The sequence below is a fragment of the Schistocerca americana genome, chromosome 4 (assembly GCF_021461395.2).
Source record: "Schistocerca americana isolate TAMUIC-IGC-003095 chromosome 4, iqSchAmer2.1, whole genome shotgun sequence".
Classification (NCBI taxonomy): domain Eukaryota; kingdom Metazoa; phylum Arthropoda; class Insecta; order Orthoptera; family Acrididae; genus Schistocerca; species Schistocerca americana.
The window spans coordinates 763,462,183-763,471,207 of record NC_060122.1 but is presented as its reverse complement, the minus strand read 5'-3'; the positions used below and the strand labels follow the sequence as shown (position 1 = coordinate 763,471,207).

Genomic DNA, 9,025 nt, shown 5'->3' with positions numbered 1-9,025 from the left:
GATCTTTACCAGGTATGACTGACGGAGGACATCGAAAAAGTGCAAAGAAGGGCAGCTTGTTTTGTGTTATCGCGCAATAGGTGTGAGAGTGTCACTAATATGATACGGGAACAAAGGCGGTTTTCTTTGCGGCGAGATCCGTTTACGAAATTTCAATCACCAACTTTCTCTTCCGAATGCGAAAATATTTTGTTGACACTCAACTACGTGCGGAGAAACGATCATCATAATAAAATAAGAGAAATCAGAGCTCGAATGGAAAGAATTTAATGGTTGAAATGGCTCTGAGCACTATGGCACTTAACTTCTGAGGTCACCAGTCCCCTAGAACTTAGAACTACTTAAACCTACCTAACCTAAGGACATCACACACATCCATGCCCGAGGCAGGATTCGAACCTACGACCATAGCGGTGGCGCGGTTCCAGACTGTAGCGCCTAGAACCGCTCGGCCACTCCGGTCGGCGGAAAGATTTAGGTGTTCCTTCTTCCCACGCGCCATTCGAGAGTGGGATCATAGAAAAGTAGCATGAAAATGGTTCGATGAACCAGCTGCCGGCCACTTAAGTGTGAATTGTGGAGTTACGATGTAGATGTAGATGTAGATCAGTCATAGTAATTGCTAAGAATGCCAGAAGTGCAGTTCAATGTTGGAATAATTTATTCTCGGACGGCATCCTTGACACTATTGTCAAATACACAAATAAATACATTGAGATCAACAAGAGAAAGAGAGAGACATCACTTCCACAAATGTAACTTAACTCACAGTATTTATTGGTGTGTTGTATGTAGCAGGTGAGTACAGAGGAATCTTCAAAATCTCGAGAAACTTTGGGGCACTGAAGGTGACGGCGTTGAAAAATTCAGTCTCATGATGAATCTCAAACGGATTAGGTGTCTGATAGGTTACCTATGTTTTGACGACCAAACTACCAGAGCACAAATGGTAGAATTTGATGAGCTCCCTCGTATACGTTATGTTTTCGAAAAGTTCATAGAAAATTGTCATAAGAGCTTTTGCCTTGGAGATAACATCACAATAAATCAAATGCTTCCTGGTTTTCGTGGTACATGTGGTTTTTGGCAGTAAAAGCCCTCAAAACCAAAGGAATATGGAATAAAACATTTCGGTGTTGTTGACGCCAATATCATACAGAAAATGAACATGGATGTCCACGTTGCACTACAGCCTGCGGGTATTTTCTGTGTCAGCAACAACCCAACTGATGTTGTCAAGAGGATGACTAAGCCCTAATCTGGTCGAAATTTCACCGCTGATAGTTTTTTCTGATTTTGACCTCATCAGCAATTTGAAGACAAAAAAGCTGTCGTATGTTGGAACTGTCAGAAAAAATAAGAGACAATTGACATCAGATTTTATTTTTCTAAAAGGGAAGACCCAATACAGCAGTATGTTTGGCTTTAAAGATAGGAAGGTTTTGTTTCCTACATACCACGCCAGAACAAAAATGTAGTTTGGTAAACCCTTAACACAGGATGAAAGGATAAGCAAGCGTGACGAGGCATCCACAGTTGTAATGCCATTTGTCCTTTGAATACATTTATTCAAATAACAACATATAATATTAAGTGCAGTAACGATCAGACCCCCTTTAACAAACAACAATCAAAGGGCAAATACGTCACAAATGTATAACAAGAGATATACACACAATAAAGAACACTAGCCTTTCACATTAAGTATGAGACCCTGGTGCTCTTTCCCACATTCAGTCTACACTCGACCAAGCTATTTTGCTAATCGCAGAAACTGCTACGATTTACACACACATCAAAAAAAGTTTTATATTACCCGGTTCCCAGAACTCCTGAAGACAGACGTTGACTGCGGATTGTCACTAAACCCGCCCAAAGATGTAAACAACCATGCATGTGCAGCGCCTATTAGACGGAGGGCGTCCGACAGGCAAACAGTTCCATTCCACCAGGAAGGGGGTACACGGCTTCTGTTGTCTGTAGTTCAACCATGCCTAGACGGTCAATATCGCGGTTCGATCGCTTCCGTATTATTACTTTGTGCAAGGAAGTTCTCTCAACAACAGAAGTGTCCAGGGCGTCTCGGAGTGAACCAAAGCGATATTCTTCGGACATGGAGGAGATACAGTGAGACAGGAACTGTCGATGACATGCCTCGCTCAGGCCGCCCAATGGGTATTACTGCAGTGGATAACCGCTACCTACTGTTTCTGGCTCCGAGGAACCCTGACAGTAACGCCACCATGTTGAATAATGCTTTTCGTGCAGCCACAGGACGTGGTGTTACGACTCAAACTGTGCTCAATAGGCTGCATGATGCGCAACTTCACTCCCGACGTCCATGGCGAGGTCCATCTTTGCAACCACGACACCATGCAGCGCTGTACGGATGGGCCCAACAACATGCCGAATGGACCGTACAGGACTGGCATCACGTTCTCTTCACCAGTGAGTGTCGCATATGCTTTCAACCAGACAATTGCCGGAGACATGCTTGGAGGCAACCTGGTCAGGCTGAAGGCCTTACACACACTGTCCAGCGAGTGCAGCAAGGCGGAGGTTCCCTGCTGTCTTGAGGCCGACGGACACCGCTGGTGATCATGGAGGGCGCCGTAACGGCTGTACGATACGTGAATGCCATCCTCCGACCGATACTGAAACGATATCGGCAGCATATTGGCGAGGCATTCGTCTTCATGGACGACAATTCGCGCCCCCATCGTACACGTATTGTGAATGACTTCCTTCAGATAACGACATTGCTCGACTAGGGTGACCACCATGTTTTCCTGACATGAACCCTATTGAACATGCATGGGATAGATTGAAAAGGGCTGTTTATGGACGACGTAACCCACCAACCTCTCTGAGAGATCTACGCCGAATCGCCGTTGAGGAGTGGGACAACCTGGGCTAACATGAACTTGTCGACAGTGTGCGACGACGAATAGAACCATGCATCAATCCGATAGGACGTGCTACTGGGAATTAGAGGTACCAGTATGTACAGCAATCTGGACAACCACCTCTGAAGGTCCCGCTGTTTGGTGGTACAACATGCAATGTGTGGTTTTCCTGAGAAATGAAAAGGGAGGAAATGATTTTTATGTCGATTTCTATTCAAAATTTCTCTACCGGTTCCGGAAATCTCGGAACGGAGGTGATGCAAAACTTTTTTTGATGTGTGTAGTACAACCACTAATTTCATAAAACGCAAAAAGGTATTTCATAATCACATTAATAGTTCCTTATACCAAGAAAATAAGCGAATATACGCATAGAGCAGAAAATTTTGCACTCGCTTTTTTATAAAAAATGTTTCAAATAAACAGCACTTAGGTTCCTCTACAGGATACAAGGTGAAAGCAGTACATTGGCAGCTCAGGCTAAAGCCAGTGAAAATAACCTATGAATTCCTAATGGCTGAGAGAAAAATGGTGCAATATAGTTACTAAAATCTAAAATTCTAATAAGCAAGGTGTTGTGAGGGAAAGTATACAATTTTGAATATGAATACAGGGCGTAAAAGACACAAGAGAACTTAAGTTGCTCGTTCCAACAGACGGCCTTAGTTACTGTGCTAAGGCCAATCCCCTGCACCACGACACAAGTTAACAAACAACAAGGCAGTGCGTAACATCAAAAGGTCACCACTGCCGTGAGGCGTCGAGGAGTTGGCCGCAGCTGAGGCAAGTTAGTACAGTTAATAGCACTCCGTCTTCAGGCCACAAGTGGCCCATCGGGACCATCCGACCGCAGTGTCATCCTCAGATCAGGATGCGGATAGGAGGGGCGTGTGGTCAGCACACCGCTCTCCCGGTCGTTCCATGGTTTTCTTTGTCCGGAGACACTACTATTCAGTCGAGTAGCTCCTCAATTGGCATCACGAGGCTGAGTGCAACCCGAAAAATGGCAACAGCGCATGGCGCCCGGGATGGTCACCCATCCAAGTGCCGGCCACGACCGACAGCGCTTAACTTCGGTGATCTGGCGGGAACCGGTGTATCCACTGCAGCAAGGCCGTTGCCAGTGCTGTTAGTAAAAGGCACTAAATCAGTGAGGGCCAAAGAAGCTGCTTAACAATTATAAATGAAGCCCTTACAAGAACATGCCAAAGTGCAGCAACTTATCTTTAACTCTCGTAACAAAACATGAGTATTAAAGCCAGCCTCAGGCTTTAACCAAATGGCTAGTCATAATTAGAATAAGAGGCTCAGCGACAAATACAGCCGATAGCTGTCAGGCCACCAAACCGGTTGTTGGCGGATATTACAATAAGGCAGAAAGGAACGCGCTTACCACTGCAGAACTGGAACTAAACAGATTCTCGCGCGCATTAGCTGTTTAGCAACAGTTTAATCAAGGAAATCTGTAACGCAATTTGCGTTCGTATTAGGCATACAAGATTTAAATCCACTCCCCCACAGATAAAAAAATAAAAAGGAACTGCTAAAATAACCAGAAGCAGAAAATACAATACTAAATTTAATTGACTTTAAACTCTGGTGGTCATATGGTTAATTAAACATTTCAGTTCAATCAGAATTTCTTGTACCCATCCATAAGAAAACTCAGCCCCAGTTACACCACAAAATCGTTTAAGGAATACTAAAGCACTAAACTTCAATTAACAATACACTTATTAAAAAAAGTGTTGACATCAACTTATAAATATAACAGGGCAACCTTCAAAGTAATCATCAATACAATGAAAGGATAAATAACATTAGTTAAATAACTGCATTCGGCCACTGTAAATGGACAAGCGACCAAATTACACATGCAATTAGTAACACAGAAAACTACCCTTAGAGAGACACTGAAAGACACAAATACACAATTAATAAAAAATACCAATAAATAAAAAAGGGGCTCAATCAGTAATGACCTCAAGCTCAGCCCTTCTGGAAGCCACCAAGACCAGGCAAAGCCAGAAGCTCTCGTAATATGACCAATGTGCATGAAAGGTGCAAAAGGTGAAGGCAAGCTGAATATTGTGAGGGCAGCATTAAATATCCAGTCGCACACACCACTGAATCGTCTGAATCGCAAACCAACGAACGTCAAGACGAGTGGAATTCATACAACTGGGCGCTGTATCCCCAAAAATTGCAGCAGGCGAGAAACGCTAAGACCGTGACCAGAAAAAGCACCTTAGAAATACAGCTGCCGCTGGTAATACGGGCCGCTGGTCGTCCTGGTCCGCCGACCCCAGCTGCTCGCTTACTCTCGCTGTACTGGCTCCCTCCGCGTTCCGTCATCTTCTCGATGCACCGCCAGAGATATCGCTTCGCAGAGAGAATCGATACTCAGAGGGAAATATGGCGACATAAATTTGTACGTCTACGGAAGGGACGGAAGAATCGATAAGGAGCCTTCGCCATGGCTCATGATGCTTGTATCTTTGCAATGTCAATGACAATGATCATAAATCTGGAGAGAGAAATAAACCGGAGATAGTCGCTTTCTGGAGAAAAAAAAGAGAGACCAGAAACACTAAGTGCGGGCCAATGATAATTTCTTTCACACTGTTGAATGAGGGTGGTGAGGGTGGTATCAACTCCCAGGTTATCTACTTCGGGAGTCAAGAGGAGAAACTGCCTAGAAGAGTGTACCTAAAATCGCTGGCACACCAACTTGTTCTTGGAGAACCACGCAGAAGAAGTATGAAGAAGGTTGGGTTCCCTTCCAGCTTGCGAAGCCGATTCAAGAGAATTATCTCCACAGAAGACAGAGGGAAACCACCACCTCCCCACCACACAGAAGACGTAGATGTATCACCTACATTACAGAAATGGTTCACAGAAGAATGTCAAACTTTGAATGTAAAAACTGCCACATCGCGATGTGCTTATCCCATACAAATATGGTCTGCCAACTTTGCTTCTCTGTCCGCCAACTTATTTCTTTTGGGAATTCTGAGTGAGTGTGAAAGGCACCACCGCAAAAATAGTGACTTAAATTTGAATCCGTGGTGGATTCAAAATTTCGGTCATTTGTCTTTCGTTTCGTTTGTGTTTAATAAAAAGGTTTTTTATCATCTATTTCCATATGTTCTGTTTCTACACATTCCCATGAAAGCTGCTGATTGCATTCAGATTACCATCCAAGATGCTACTCCAGGTGGGTGTAAAATGAATGTGCGCAACGAAAAATAATAAACGCAAAAAGGATGATTTGGCCCTGTCTGACTACCCCCTGAAGCAGATATTATGATCTCTTAATTCTAAAAATTACAATCTAAACATAAATGAATGGTGAAGGCAACTAACACTACTAAATGATAAACGTTGTTGGTCGACATATATTTATTATAGATTAAAATCAATCTTTAAGTACAATTGTCTATATTTCCTAACTAAAATTATTAAATCAGTTGCCCAACTCTGCCCCTTATTATGACTGCGTTGTCTAATGTCATTAACGCGAAATTACTGACATCATCTATGTACCAAACACTAGAAGACTCTACTTTCAAAGATGATCTACTTTGGTGTGGAACCTCAGTGGAAATCAACTAACGTGATCACAGCTGTTTAGCTTTCATAGCCCTAATAAGCCGAAGCAATCTGCTATATCACCGTATGTACTGCGTCCGGTGCGTCGAAGTGATGGTTCTCGTACTCGTCTGTGACGATGGGAGAGCTCCAGCCACAAATAAACTCTTTCAAACACTAGGATGGCAAAAGGCGGTCCTCTGACTAATATACTCGAATACTGTCTTCTCCTCTCTGTGTTCTACAGACGAGAAACGCGAAGTCCCAGCCACAAGGACGGAGTTCAAATAACGTCTCAACGTAAGTATAGGCAGAAGAAGTGCTCTCAATTACTGAACTCTGTGTACTCAACACCGATTTCCAACCCAGAGGCGAGGTCCAGAACCGTATAGTTCCGCAACAGTACAGTGCCTAACTGTTCTAACTATAAACTCTCCTGAGAGCAAAGACAGCAAGTCCGTCTGTACGAACAAAGCTGATATCGAGCGACCGTCACACACGGGCGCTCGCAACGGAAGACCTCGTCTCTCCACCGCTGGCTTCCCAGCAAGGCTCAGCTCCCCATTATCGTAATTCCGAAAACGAATCATATTCCCGAAACCACGGAATGTTTTCCCTCTCTACACATTCTTCCAAACGCCGACCAACCATATTTCAGTCTTTTGTCGTTCAGCGCGGAAAGTTTGCCAGGAGAAACCTCTACTCGTCCAATGGTACGCTTCTGTGTAAAAATGCTTGGAAATAACCCAGCCTGCGGGATTTCCGAGGTGGCGCTTCTTCGTTCCTCTCACCTGTGTCCAAGATTTGCAGAGTTTCGGAAGTATTATCCGGATATCCTTCCGGCCCTGCTACAATATCAGCCGGCCGTCACCCTGTTGTGCACCAGAGGTCAGGTGCCACGATGTTCGTCTAGCTACTTCCTGTTTTTAACCAGCACCAACACCTGTGCGGGCCTTCCACCCAGAGCTTGAGTTCGGCTTGCCGTTTCATCTCTACTGGCGTTCCAACCTCTACTGGAATTGGCAATCATTCATTACACCGTTTTTATAATAAAGACACTCCGTCACCTTTCATGCAATAAGCATCAACAATTATTTCCAAGGCGCAGTTGATGATGTGAGTCTCCTTTTTTTTTTTTTTTGGTCATCAGTCTACTGACTGGTTTGATGCGGCCCGCCACGAATTCCTTTCCTGTGCTAACCTCTTCATCTCAGAGTAGCACTTGCAACCTACGTCCTCAATTATTTGCTTGACGTATTCCAATCTCTGTCTTCCTCTACAGTTTTTGCCCTCTACAGCTCCCTCTACTACCATGGAAGTCATTCCCTCATGTCTTAGCTGATGTCCTATCATTCTGTCCCTTTTCCTTATCAGTGTTTTCCACATATTCCTTTCCTCTCCGATTCTGCGTAGAACCTCCTCATTCCTTACCTTATCAGTCCACCTAATTTTCAACATTCGTCTATAGCACCACATCTCAAATGCTTCCATTCTCTTCTGTTCCGGTTTTCCCACAGTCCATGTTTCACTACCATACAATGCTATACTCCAGACGTACATCCTCAGAAATTTCTTCCTCAAATTAAGGCCGGTATTTGATATTAGTAGACTTCTCTTGGCCAGAAATGCCTTTTTTTTCCATAGCGAGTCTGCTTTTGATGTCTTCCTTGCTCCGCCCGTCATTGGTTATTTTACTGCCTAGGTAGCGGAATTCCTTAACTTCATTGACTTCGAGACCCTCAATCCTGATGTTAAGTTTCTCGCTGTTCTCATATCTACTACTTCTCATTACCTTCGTCTTTCTCCGATTTACTCTCAAACCATACTGTGTACTCATTAGACTGCTCATTCCGTTCAGCAGATCATTTAATTCTTCTTCACTTTCACTCAGGACAGCAATTTCATCAGCGAATCCTATCACTGATATCCTTTCACCTTGTATTTTAATTCCACTCCTGAACCTTTCCTTTATTTCCACCATTGCTTCCTCGATGTACAGATTGAAGAGTAGGACCGAAAGGCTACAGCCTTGTCTTACACCCTTCTTAATACTAGCACTTCGTTCTTGATCGTCCACTCTTATTATCCCCTCTTGGTTGTTGTACATATTGTATATGACCCGTCTCCCCCTATAGCATACCCCTACTTTTTTCAGAATCTCGAACAGCTTGCACCATTTTATATTGTCGAACGCTTTTTCCAGGTTGACAAATCCTATGAAAGTGTCTTGATTTTTCTTTAGCCTGGCTTCCATTATTAGCCGTAACGTCAGAATTGCCTCTCACGTCCCTTTACTTTTCCTAAAGCCAAACTTATCGTCACCTAGCGCATTCTCAATTTTCTTTTCCGTTCTTCTATATATTATTCTTATAAGCAGCTTCGATGCATGAGCTGTTAAGCTGATTGTGCGATAATTCTCGCACTTGTCAGCTCTTGCCGTCTTCGGAATTGTGTGGACGATGCTTTTCCGAAAGTCAGATGGTATATCGCCAGACTCATATATTCTACACACCAACGTGAATAGTCGT

General features: G+C 43.7%; 1 pseudogene; it reads right to left on the bottom strand.

Moving 5' to 3' along the window:
* Nucleotides 1–3,910: 3,910 nt before the first annotated feature.
* LOC124614575 lies at nt 3,911–4,028 on the bottom strand (annotated as a pseudogene).
* Between the last annotated feature and the right edge of the window lie 4,997 nt (nt 4,029–9,025).